The sequence below is a fragment of the Muntiacus reevesi genome, chromosome 2 (assembly GCF_963930625.1).
Source record: "Muntiacus reevesi chromosome 2, mMunRee1.1, whole genome shotgun sequence".
Lineage (NCBI taxonomy): Eukaryota > Metazoa > Chordata > Mammalia > Artiodactyla > Cervidae > Muntiacus > Muntiacus reevesi.
In genome coordinates this window covers 35173019-35185836 of record NC_089250.1, presented here as the reverse complement: position 1 = coordinate 35185836, position 12818 = coordinate 35173019, and positions in this window count along the sequence as shown.

The following is a 12818-nucleotide window of genomic DNA, read 5'->3' as shown; positions in this document are numbered from 1 at the left end:
TTCCAAGAGATATTTGAGTTCCTCTGTGTCTCCAAGATCTGGTCCAGTTCCTGGCATATGGTCCCTGCCCTGTTAATACTTGTTGAGTGCCAGGCTCACCCGTGTGTACCCACCTTCATTGTGTGACTCCATTCACTAGCTTGTCTTCTTTTCTCTTTTTCATCTACCAAGTCCTGTCTTTGCTTTAAAGCCCAAGTCAGTACCAACTTCTCCCTGGTCCTTTTCCTGGTTTTATGTTCTCAAGAGTATTATACAGTTCTTACGCCACCCCCCCCACCCCCACTCCTGGCAGGAGTTACAGAATTAGAATCAAATACAGAAACCTGAACTTTTTTTCTTTCCTCTTGGTCTCTGCATATGTGCTTAGTAGCTTCAGTTGTGTCTGACTCTTTGCGCCCTCATGGTAACCTGCCAGGCTCCTCTGTCCATGGGATTCTTTGGCAAGAATACTGGAGTGGGTTGCCATGCCCTCCTCCAGGGGATCTTCCTGACCCAGGGATCAAAACCACATCTCTTATGTCTCCTGCACTGGCAGGTGGGTTCTTTACCACTAGCACCACCTGGTCTAATCAGCCTCACAACTACTCAGTGACACTTATAGCTCCAAGAGACGCTTGGGTGTTCCTGAAACTATGAATGTTTTTATGCCAACAAAAGGCTAAGCTGGGGTGAGGCAGGGTCGGCTTCTGAGTTGACAGTGTGGACATAAAGAAAAGAGAGAAAACCATTTGGTCTTTAGGCTGATTAACACCACTGAAGTGTGCTTTGGGTGGATTCAATTGGCCTGGTGCTACTGGAAGTAAGGAATATATTTTCTTGCTGGTTTTCACTGCATTAGATCATGTTGTTTTAACCCAAGGGCCTCAGGAAGTGCAGGGTAAATTGGAACACTCAATCAAGTTAAAAAAAAAAAAAAAGACCTTAAATGGAGTTATGGTTGATTGTGCCACAAATGTTAAAGTTCAAGTTGACATTCCAGCCTGAGCTCATAATGTTATTACTGAGGACCCCGTAGCAGGGGGAGGGAGGGAGGGTGTATCAGACTTCAACACACTGGTCGTGACTTCTGTTACTTTAGAAGAAAATGAACCTTGTGATAACCTAACTCTTCTGTGTTTATTTATTTTCTCGCCTGTTCAAAGGTCAGTCCGGGCTGGACAGCAAGTGTCCGTATACTTTGCCATTTGCTCGGTGGGCCTCAGCTGGTGAAGCAGAAGTGCCTCAGGGGAAAACTGCAGTCCCCCTGGCCCCTGCCCTGGCCACCCCATCTCTGCAGCGCTGGCTGACTTGCAGTGGGTTGGGTGGTTCTTAGCCTAGAGGACACACATCCCAGAGACTGTAGCATCTGGCATTATCTCTGCATGCTGTTGACCCGGGAACACGCATGGTGAGTCTGCAACATCTTAGTTCAAAGACTGACAGTAAACTATTGCCTATTGAATGAACCAGTCCCAGTAACATCACTGTGTTTGGGAAGCTGGACTTTTCAAAGATAGCAGGTAGACTTTGGGCATAATTAAGGGTGGGAGAAGTCTGTGACAGCATCTTTCTGGTTCTTCTTCCTTCATCCTCATCCTCCTGGTCATGGTCTCTCCTCAAACATCAGCCCCTTGTTTTCAGTTGCCCAGTCGTGTCCGACTATTTGTGACCCCATGGACTGCAGCACGCCTGGCTTCCCTGTCCATCACTATCTCCAGGAATTTGTTCTAACTCATGTCCATTGAGTTGATGATGCCATCCAACCATCTCATCCTCTGTCGCCCCCTTCTCCTCCTGCCTTCAGTCTTTCCCAGCATCAGGGTCTTTTCCAGTGAGTCAGTTCTTCACATCAGGTGGCCAAAGTATTGGAGCTTCAACTTCAACATCAGTTCTTCCAATGAGTATTCAGGGTTGATTTCCTCTAAGATTGACTGGTTTGATCTCCTTGCAGTCCAAGGGACTCTCAGGAGTCTTCTTCAGCACCACAGTTTGAAAAGCATCAACTCTTCCTCACTCTGCCTTCTTTACAGTCCAGCTCTCACAACTGTATGTGACTATAGGGAAGACCATAGCCTTAACTATACTGACCTTTGTTCGAAAAGTGATGTCTTTGCTTTTTAACTCACTGTCTAGGGTTGTCAACCCCTTAGAATATAGTAACTGATCTTTATGGCTTATGACACAGCCTCTTGGGTGATATTTAGTTAATTTTCGTGATGTTCCCAGGTGGCAGGAATTGTCATCACGACCTCTGTTTGATCAACAAGAGAACGGAGGGAGACCCTGAAGCAGGAAACACAGCTTGGTCTCACGTCTCAGATCACATGGCCCAGGCAGCACAGAGCCCCTGCCCAGAGCCCTCAGAGTCCCAGGGTTGCCCTCACCAGACAAGGGCAACAAAGCAAGGAAGCCAGATGCATCTTCCACGATGGGGCATTGTTTCAGATGCTTGACACATAACGCCTCATTCTTCCTCCCAATAACCTTATAAAATAGCTATTCTATTCTCATTTTTAAAATTAAAAAAAAGGCTTAGGAAGACATGAAGTCTTTTACCAAGTGTATAACAAACAGACAGCTCCATTAAATCCATCTTTATTAAAAAAAAAAAAAAAAAAAACCTGGAGGAATCATGACCCCAATGTGGTGTTGCCAGGACGCAGGTGGCATTTTGAGTCCAGATGCACCTGGTCCACAGCCCCCGAACCCTGTGGGAGAAATGCTTTGGGTGGATGTAGGGCCAGGAGGTTTATAGGCAGAAAAGCATCCCTGTTGGACGTTAACTCAAAAGCCAGCAATTTGCATTTCAAACCAATGCAGCAGTTGAAGAAGAGGTGTAGGTGCTGCCAGATTTAGGTGAGAAGGTTGCTGGTTGAGTGCGTGAACCCCAAGCCAAGGAGACACCAAGGCAGAGACCCGCTGTGACTCTGGATGGCTCTCAGTTTGCTAGAAATCATTTTGCCAAAACCTTAGTACTTTTTTGTTAAACACTTATTTTAATAATTTTTTTCTCCTTACCCTATGGCTGTTTGCACCCCTGTCCACACACCAATCAGCCTTTGCCCTTCTCTGCTTGGCCACTGCAGTCCTTCTAGGCCCGGCCTGTCTCTTGCCTACTGGGACTGGGAGGCCAGTGATCCAACTTTCATGTTGGCCAGAAAGCCATGGATATCTGTCCTTCCCTTTGCCCTTAGAATCTTGTCACAGGGCCTCAGGCTTGCTGGGACAGGAGTCAGATGGTCAGACTGATTGCTCAACTCTTGTGGTACCAATCAGAACTCATGCCCCCACCCGACCCTGCACCAGCCTCACAGCGTTGCTAATCAGGGATACAGGGCCTTGTGACAGGTGAGAACCCTGGGATGAAGGGGCAAGGATATTTTTATGGTATTGATGATCAAGTATTTTTATTATTTTAAAAATTTTTTTATTTGAGTGTAGTAGATTTACAATGTTGTGTTAGCTTCAGGTGTACTGCTAAATGAATCAGTTATACATAGATACATGTGCGTGCTAAGGTGTTTAAGTTGTGTATGACCTTTTGTGACCCTGTGGAACCCACCAGGTTCCTCTGTCCATGGGACTCTCTAGGTAAGAATACAGGAGTGGGTTGCCAGGCCCTCCTCCAAGGGATCTTCCCAACCCAGGGATCGAATTTGTGTCTCTTTGCGTCTCCTGCCTTGGCAGGGGGATTCTTTACCACAATTTCCCCAGGGTAGATCATGAGTCCCTGCTCTACTGCCTTTCAGCTTTTTGATATGATCAAAGATGGGATCAGCAGAAACTGCAGTTTCCTATTCTGAAAATAGGGATAATAATATCTCCCTTCTAGGTATCACAGGGTAGTCAAGATGAAAAAAAGAAGTACAGCAGAACTCTTCAAAAACTGCAAACCACTGTATTAGTTATCACTATATTCTCCTCTGAGACTAACCCCAGGAGACAGGTTGTAGGTTATTTGGAAACCTGTTGGCAGGTGTAGGTCTTGGCATCTATCTGGAGGAGCCCCCGTCTTGCCGGTGGAGCAGGTGTACAATCCCTCAGCCATCTCTCAACGCATCTCCTGAGGACAGGGTACTTGCTGTCTCTTTGAAGCTCGAGGCCAAAGGTTCTCAAAGTGTGGTCCCCAATCGGCAGCATCAGCGCTACCTGGGAACTAACTAGAAATGCAGATTCTCAGGCCCCATCTCTGACCTACTGAATCAGAAACCCATTAATCTGTTTTAACAAGCCCTCCAGGTAATTTCCACACTTGTTCATGTTTGGGAACCATGAACTCGATCTTGGAGCCTCTGTAGAAACCAAGAACAAGGGCCCCACCTTTTTAAAAAAAGTATACTGAAGTACTGAAGTATTAGTTGATTTACAATGTTGTGTTAATTGCAGGTATTGGCTAAACGATTCAGCTACACATGTACATTTATCCACTCTTTTAAGATTCTTTTCTCATACAGGTTATCACAGAATACTGAGAAGAGTTCCCTGTGCCATATGGTACGTCCTTGCTGGTTGTATATAGTAGTATGTATATGTTAATCCCAAGCTCCTAATTTACTTCTCCCTACTTTTCCCCTTTAGTAACCAGAAGTTTGTTTTCGAAATCTGTGAGTCTATTTCTGTTTTGAAAATAAGTTCATTTATATCATTTTATTCCACTTATGAGTGGTAGCCTGTGCTATTTGTCTCTCTCTCTCTGAAGGCCTGTCCTCCCCCCCTTGCCAGCCTGTTACTGGCCCTCCACAACACGAGCGGGCATCACAAGGAAGGTTTGTGGAATTCTAGAGCCTCGAGGAACTCCAGAAGCCAGTTTTCAGGTTGGCTCATTCTGTAGCTGAGGTTCTGCAACCGCAAGGGGCTCAGTGAGAGCCGATCCAAACCCAGACCTAGAGCTGGGGTCAAGGTGATGCTCAGTCCAGGGCTCCTCTCCCACAGTCTCTCCTGCATCCACATCACAGAGTTCCATGCTTTTGCTACTCAGAGGAGGAGGGAAGCTGGGTCCCTGGAGGGCAGGGCCCCTGGGGAGATCTGGGCTGTGTTCCTTGATGGCCTGGAAGATGACGTCATCTCCAGGCGTGATTGTGTGGGGGGAGGGTCCTTCCATTCTCCTGAAGATGGAATCAGGTGTGGACCTTGGTCAGAGTCCTGAGGGGCCCCTTCCCTGAAGGCCGCTTTCCTTGTGGGCATGGGCATCCTGGCTGGTGTGAGTGTGAAGGCTGTGATTCTCGCTGCTGCTGTTTATGTATGGAATGATGCCAAGGTCAGGGTCAGGGTCAGGAAACATTTTCTCCAGAAGGCCAAGGTCAGACAGAGCAGAGGAAGACTGCAAATAAAACCCAGCATCAGGGAAAACAGTCACTGCCAGCTACCTAGGCTGGCTGGTTCCTGCAATGAAAGTTGAAATCCTAGAATGACCTAAAAACTTCCCAGAAATCCTTACGTCAGGCTCCTAGGAAGTAAGGGAAGTCTGAGAGTAACGATGATTCAATTAACTCATAAACAGCCCAATTCTCAGGAGCAAAAGTTCTCTCTTTTCCTTTTCCCCTCTCCCTCAAATTGCTCCTTTGGTCCAGAGGTAATTCAACCTCTTAATAACGCCATGTTTCTTTGGAATCACAGAACACCAACAATTTCATCTCACACCCTGGTTCAAAGAGAAGTCTACCACGATTTAACAGTGACTGCAATGTGCGGGAATAACTTTCTAGCTTTGAGACAGCCCTACGGTAATGCCCTGAGCCCAGAGTCTCTGCTTGGCCCTGGGGTGGGTGGTGGATGGGCATCGCAATTCCTCTCGGTTTCCTCAACTCTAAAGTCAGAAACTGGAGTGATCATTTTCACGATTAATTTTAAAGGTGGCTAACAAGGCCTCATAGAGCTCTTAGGACACAGAGGAACTGTTTGATTAATTCGATCAGTCTAGACTGGCGACTCACCGTGGAGTTGGAGGGCGAATTACCCTGTTAGTTTCTTGGCTTTGATCTCGACCCAAATGAGAGTCAGGTTGCCAGGTCCCCTGAGGGGGTGTAGCCCCCCAGTCGCTTCCTCCAACACTTCCACCCTCAGAACAGAATCAGAATGGTCAGTCACCTTCCTTTGGTGTTACATGAATCAGGAATGGAGGATGACTTTGTTTAATTCATCTGCTTGGAGGTTTTCTGTTTGCTTTTCAAAGCTGAAGCTGGCCAAAACAGCTTGTGGGTTTGCAGGAACAATGCACGCATTTAGAACTTAGAGGTTTGGGGCGATGCCTCTCCTGGATTCTGTTCGGTAAACACATTTCCATCAAAAGTATGAAAAAGCAAGAAATGAACCAGTGTCACCCAGAACATGAACTCCTCCTCAGGAAGCGCCCTGGCTTGCTGGCGGGCGACACAGGCTCTCGGAGGAATTTGAGAATCAGGTTATGGACATGGTCCTCATCGCACCTGGATCTGCTGCTATCATCACCTTCCCTGGTCTCATGCACAAAGGAGCTTATTCGTTATTGTCTGAAGCCCTATGAAGCTTCTGGAACAGGGCTCACAGCCCTCTTACTGAGGTCACCGCGTGATAGTGAAACAGGGTCATTGAAATATTGAGTCTCAACTTCCCCTAGAATGATCTCGCTTCCGGTGTCAGAAGCAAAGCGCAGCCCATCTTTCCAGTGGGCGCGCTGCTTCCCTCTCGCCACTAGAGGGCGAGAGAGACCCAGGCCCAGGCCCAGGCCCGTTCTCTCCGGCCAGAGAGGGCACCCCTCCGAGAGGGGAAAGCTGCCCAACAGTGCAATTTAACTCTGAAAAACAAACGTGACAATGGTTGTGCAAGTTCCAGTGTTGGGTTAGGGGAAAAGGGTCACCCTGGTGTGGTTTTTTTTTTTTTACTTTTTTTTTTTAAAAACATTTTTTTTCCCATTCTCTAAAGAGTGAAGACATTATTTTAAATAACTTGTATGATGCACCTGTAAGAATCAAACGTCTGATAAAAGAGTGGCTGGTGACTTGGGGCAAAGGCCCTATTCGCGGCTCTGACATTCTGGCCCCAGGGCCCCGAGATGCAAGCTGGTTCCATTCCGGTTTCTGGAGGGTCTGGTCCCAGAAACATCTCAAGGGAGACTTTTCAAGAATTTAAAATAACGTGTTACAAATGAACTTATCTATGAAACAGAAACAGATTACAGACATAGTGAACAGAGACTGTGGTTGTGGGAGGGGGGCGGGTAGGAGGATGCAGGAAGGGGAGATGGACTGGGAGTTTGGGATTAGCAGATGCAAACTGTTACATATAGCATGGATTAAACAACAAGGTCCTACTGTTTAGTATGGGGAATTATATTCAATATCCTGTGATAAACCATAAGGGAAAGAATATTAAAAAGAATGTATATATATATGTATAACTGAATCTCTTTACTGTATAACAGAATCTAATACAACATTGTAAATCAATTTTTTTAAAGTGGAGAAAATAAAATAACATGTTAGCAGAAGTTGGGAAAACAAACTAGAATGACACCAGGAAGAAAGATGTAGGCTCTCTCCCTCCACCCTCCTCTGCCTTTTTTTTTTTTTTTTTTTGGTATGGAATTATGATATGGATGTGAAATTATTTCTGAGGAAGCTTTTTAGAGTCTGCTGAGTCTTTATTCCCACAGAAAGTTAAATCTGTCCAGGTGGTGAGTGAAAGAAGATGAATTCCGTCAGGACAGAAAGAGATTCAGGTTTGGGAGAATTTCTATCAGTGTAAAATGGTTCTGAGATTTTCTCCTTGGTTTTGTATGGATCGCAAACTTGACTTGAGAGCCCAGTTATCAGCTGTCTTCCTGTGGGCCATCTGCTGTTTGCAGTCCACACTGTAATTCTCTGCCAATGAACCAGGCCTGCCAGGTTAGTGAGGGTTGGGCTGTATTCTGCTTTTGTGTGTGAATTAGAAAAACTCTCAAGCAGTCAGGGCCTGCCCAGGGTGCACGGTGGTTCTGAGAGTGGGAACTGAACTTCAGCCCTCACTCAGCCCTTCAGCGGGTGTCCTTGGTCTGGAGCAGCTTGGGACAATCTGAGTTGATTCTTAGGTCCTGAGTCCTTTCAGATGAGTTCCAGGGCCCAGCATTTCCCCTACTTTTGGAAAATGACACATTTCATCCATAACTAGAACCTGTGGCTGAAACTACAGCATCTTTGTGTTGAAAGAGATTTTAAAGGGTCACCTGCTCCAACCATTAGCTCACTCGTCCTTCACTGGTCTTCCCTTTAAGTGCCCAGGAATCACAGCCCTTCCAGGCTCCTGACAGCAATCATGCTAGGAAGGTCTTCCTTATTTTTAAGCTTTTCCGACAGCTTGCAGCTGACTTCTACTGGTCCTTGGTGCACCCCTGCCATTATACAAGCAAGTCTCCTTTTTTACCATTGAAAGTTTTCCCTTCACTTTTATTGTTAAGCGTAACACTGAGTGCCCTTATCAACTTGATCACTCTTTCATCAGAGACTTTTTAAGTTGCTCCACCTGCATTAGGGTCATATTCTTGAAAGGTCTCATCAGTTTCCAGTAAGACAGGCATTGTTTGGTGCAGGATTTTTTTTAACTTGCATTGGCATCAAGTTGCCTTGTCAAATATGTCTGTTATTATCTGCACTGGTCTTTTTGTTTTTTTCTTAAAGATCTTCATTTATTTATTTATTTTTTGATGTGGACCATTTTTAAAGTCTTTATTGCATTTGTTAGAATATTGTTTCTGTTTTATGTATTGATTTTTTTGGCCATGAGGCCTGTGGGATCTTAGCTTCCTAATCAGGGACTGAACCCTCAACCCCTGCTTTGGAAGAAGTCTTAACCACTAGACCACCAGGCAAGTCCCTCTGCATCTTTTTTTTTCAAGGTTTGGTTGCCAGGCTTCTTATTGCAGTGGCTTCTTTTGTTGCAGAGCACAAGTTCCAGGCACACGAGCTCAAGGGCTCTAGAGCTCGGGCTCAGTAGTTGTGGTACATGGGCTTAGTTGCTCCACAGCATGTGGAATCTTCCAGAACCAGGGACCGAACCTGTGTCCCCTGCATTCACAGGTGGCTTCTTATTCACTGGACCACTAGGGAAGGCTTGCACCTGTTTGTAAGGGACAGTGCTTCTAAAGGATGAGTTTATGATGGCTACTTTTTGGAGGCCTACTTAAAGCATTTTTTGAAAAGTAGTAACTCCACTCTACAACCGGATAGAGAAGGTGGCCCTCGCACTGGATCTAGATTTCACTTTTGAGGCTCTTCCACAGAATCTGGAGATGATCTTAGAGATCACTTTACTGGTCCTACCTGTATATATAAGGTAGGTCCTACCTGTTTATATAAACAGGTGTGGGGACATGTCTCCATGTTTGGCCAACATGACACCCTGCTGGGTTGAGTCTCACCCAAGCCCCAGGGGCCGTGCCCCCTGCCACCTGTCCCAGCCACAGACACTTCACACTGCTTTGCCGCATGTTCCAAGTTTTCTACAAGGATGCACAACTTTTGCAACCAGGAAAAAATATATATATTTTACATTTATATTATATTTATATAAATGTAACTGTGGTTTTTCCAAACACACCTCACTCTTCACCCCTAAACTCCCCTGGCCTGTCTGCACACCTGCAGGGGGCCAGTGGGGACTGTCTATTCCATCACCCCTGACTGCTTATCATGAATGATTATAATATATAATTTCCGATCCTGATTTTGATCGTAGGTTAGACAACAATAAAGCCCTTTCTCATCCCATTCACCACCTTCCCTCACTCCCCTGCTCCACAAGTTCGGCGGCTGGTTTTGAAGACCCCAGCGTGCAAAGGGGAAAAGGGAAGGAGGTTCTGGGGGGATGTAAGACTGAGATCTCCAGCCCGATGGGGACGTGGCGACACACGGGTCGCGTCTCCACCCCCTGCAGCCTCTAGCCTGGGGGGGGGGGGTGGCTCTGAGCAGACCGGACGGGTCTGCACCCTCCTTTATTTTGGACAAAGTCAGGGAGGAGGCGGGGTGGCAGAGAACAGCGGGGAGGAGCAGGCAGGTGAGCAGGTGAGCGGGGCAGGTGAGTGGGCAGCGGGGGCCCAGGGGTCCTGACCTTGAGGCTGCGCGGCAGGACGCCGGATGACCCCGGCGGGTGCGATGCGCCGGGATGCTTCGTGCCGCGGCACCGTTACCTGCAGTTAGAATAATTGGGCGTCTCGCGGCGCTCGGTTCCCCAGGACTTCGCTCCAGCCTCCCTCCCCGCCTCTCCCTTTTTTGGGTCGGCCCATCCTCTCGGCCTGGCCCTCCTCTCTTCCTTTGATCTTTACCTGGCTGACCCTCTCCGGCCCAAGGCCTCTCTGGTTTCCCATCGAAGGGCCCAAAAGACGCTGCTATTTTTTTTCTATTTGCAACGGAAACTCGGAGAAACCTCCACTAGCATTTATTTTCTACCAAAACGCATATCTCCAGGTACACTTCTCTGCTTGCAGTAAACCGGGAACCGCCCGCCTGTGTGGAGTCTGGGGTTAACTTTCCCAGACTTCCTGGATCTGCCGGGATGAAAGACGCTCCTCCCCGCCCCGCCCTCCGCCCCGCCCCATCTCTTTATCTCCCTTCTCTTGCTGAACTCTTGAGTGTGATGGAAACAAAAAGATTTTAGATCTGAAAAGGCTTTGATTACACCTCCAGGCAAAAATATGGAAACCTAGGCTCTTTTTCTCTGCATTATCTACATCTGTCAGGGGCCGAATTCACCCATTTCCAGAAAGATTGCAGAGCTTCCCAGGGGGGCGACTTGAAAGATTAGGGAAAACGTCAGCACCCTCCCTGCTCCCAGTTTCTGCAAACTTCTGTTAAAATTAGACAGTCACCTATGTATACTTTGTGTGTGTGTTAGTCATTCAATCATGTCTGACTCTTTGCAAGCCCCTTCACTGTAGCCCGCCAGGCTCCTCTGTCCGTGGAATTTGCCTGGCAAGAATACAGGAGTGGGTAGCCGTTTCCTTCTCCAGGGGAGCTTCCCAACCCAGAGATCGAACCCAGGTCTCCCACATTGCAGGCAGATTCTTCACCATCTAAGCCACCAGGGAAGCCCCTATGTATACACAGGGGCATGAAATAGATAACTAATGAGAACATACCCTGTAGCATGAGGAAGGAATTCTACTTAATGCTCTGCGGTGACCTAAATGGGAAAGAAATTCAAAAAAGAGGGGATAAATGTATATGTATAACTGATTCACTTTGCCGTATAGCAGAAACTAACAGAACATTGTAAAGCAACTATACTTCAATGAAAATAAAATGAAGTTAGACAGTCACCAAAAAGAAGGATGGCAGGGTTGTAAGCCTTTTGAGGGCAAGAGGCTCTTCAGGAAATTTATTGATCATCCATGTAAGAGAGTGTGGCTCATGAGCAGTTCATGGCAAGTGTATCCATAATCAATCAGGGTTTTATTGGGAAATGCTTCCTTCTAACAGTGGATAAGCAGCATGAGAATTTTTTGAAAACTGTTGCTGAATTGGAGATGGGTAATCCAAAGGAGGGAGTGGTTCAGTGGTAAAGAATCTATCTGCCTGCCAGTGCAGGAGACACAGGTTCAATCCCTGGGTTGGGAAGAGCCCCTGGAGTAGGAACTGGCAACCCACTCCAGTATTCTTGCCTGGGAAATCCCATGGACAGAGGGGCCTGGTGGGGCTATAGTCCATGGGGTTGCCAAGTGTCAGGCATGACTAAGCGACTAAACACCAACACAGCAATAATTGTAAAAGGAAGGACCTACATACTCAACGTATATGTATCAGTCATCAGCTCTGTCTCCCACAGAAGAAGACAGAAGAAGGAGGTGCAAAGACATTTAAAACATGAACCTCATGTGTACAAAGCCCTTTCACATTTATTATCTGACTTCCATACAAGAATAAACTGACATCTTCATGAGTAGCATGAACATGGTGGCTTCCAAGGAAGCCTTGAATCTGACCCTGATGGTGATTTGCTTCTTGACCATCTTCTGGCTCAGAAGGCAAAACAGGCTGAATATTATGACTAGAGTCCAGGGGTCTAGAAACCTCCACTCAAGACAGAGGCTGAAGGAAGCCCACCTAATGTCCCCCATGCATTAATTAAAAAACTTTTTTTACCTGAACACACACACACACACACACACACACACACACAATCCAAAGGAATCCTATTCCAGGGTGGAAGATTCTTCTTGTTTTTCCCAGAAGACCAGAGGCATGAATTATGACTCCTGGGAGCAGCTAAATCTCTTGCGTAATGATAAGTTAGCTGACCAATTTGTCTCGGCTGATTCTTGGACTATCACCAGTCATGGGAGGCAAGCTCTGTGGCAAGATTCTTGCTGTTTTTAGGGAGACAGCATCACCCTGCCAGCCTGGCTTGGCTGCAGGCGGCCTCATTTGTGCCCCGGATCCTCAGCTCTCAGGAGAAGAAAATCCTAAAACCACCCAGACAACCCTGAAGCTATCATCAGTGCATCTAGATGATCAAAAAATGGATTTGATTCACGTGAAGCCTGTGATTTTAAGGAAAATCATGTAACACTTCTATAGAGTGTCACACTTAAAACTTTATAAGACGGTCTCATGTTCCTCTCATAGGAATATCAGAGGCAGCCTGGTCACCTACTGCAGCTGTCCCTTGTGGGGAAGGGGTGGTGAGATACAAAGGGGACAATTAATCTCTCCTGGTCACATGCTGAGTGATGGAGGTGGGGTTTACAATTCAGGTCTTCCGTCTCCTGGTTAGTGCAGTTCCCTCATCTGCAAGGTTACCTCGTTTCCACTGGAAACACTCTTGTTCACGTTCACTAATTAAAAATAAGACGTATTCAGGACCACCCTGTGCAGGCGTCCAAGGGAATAAGC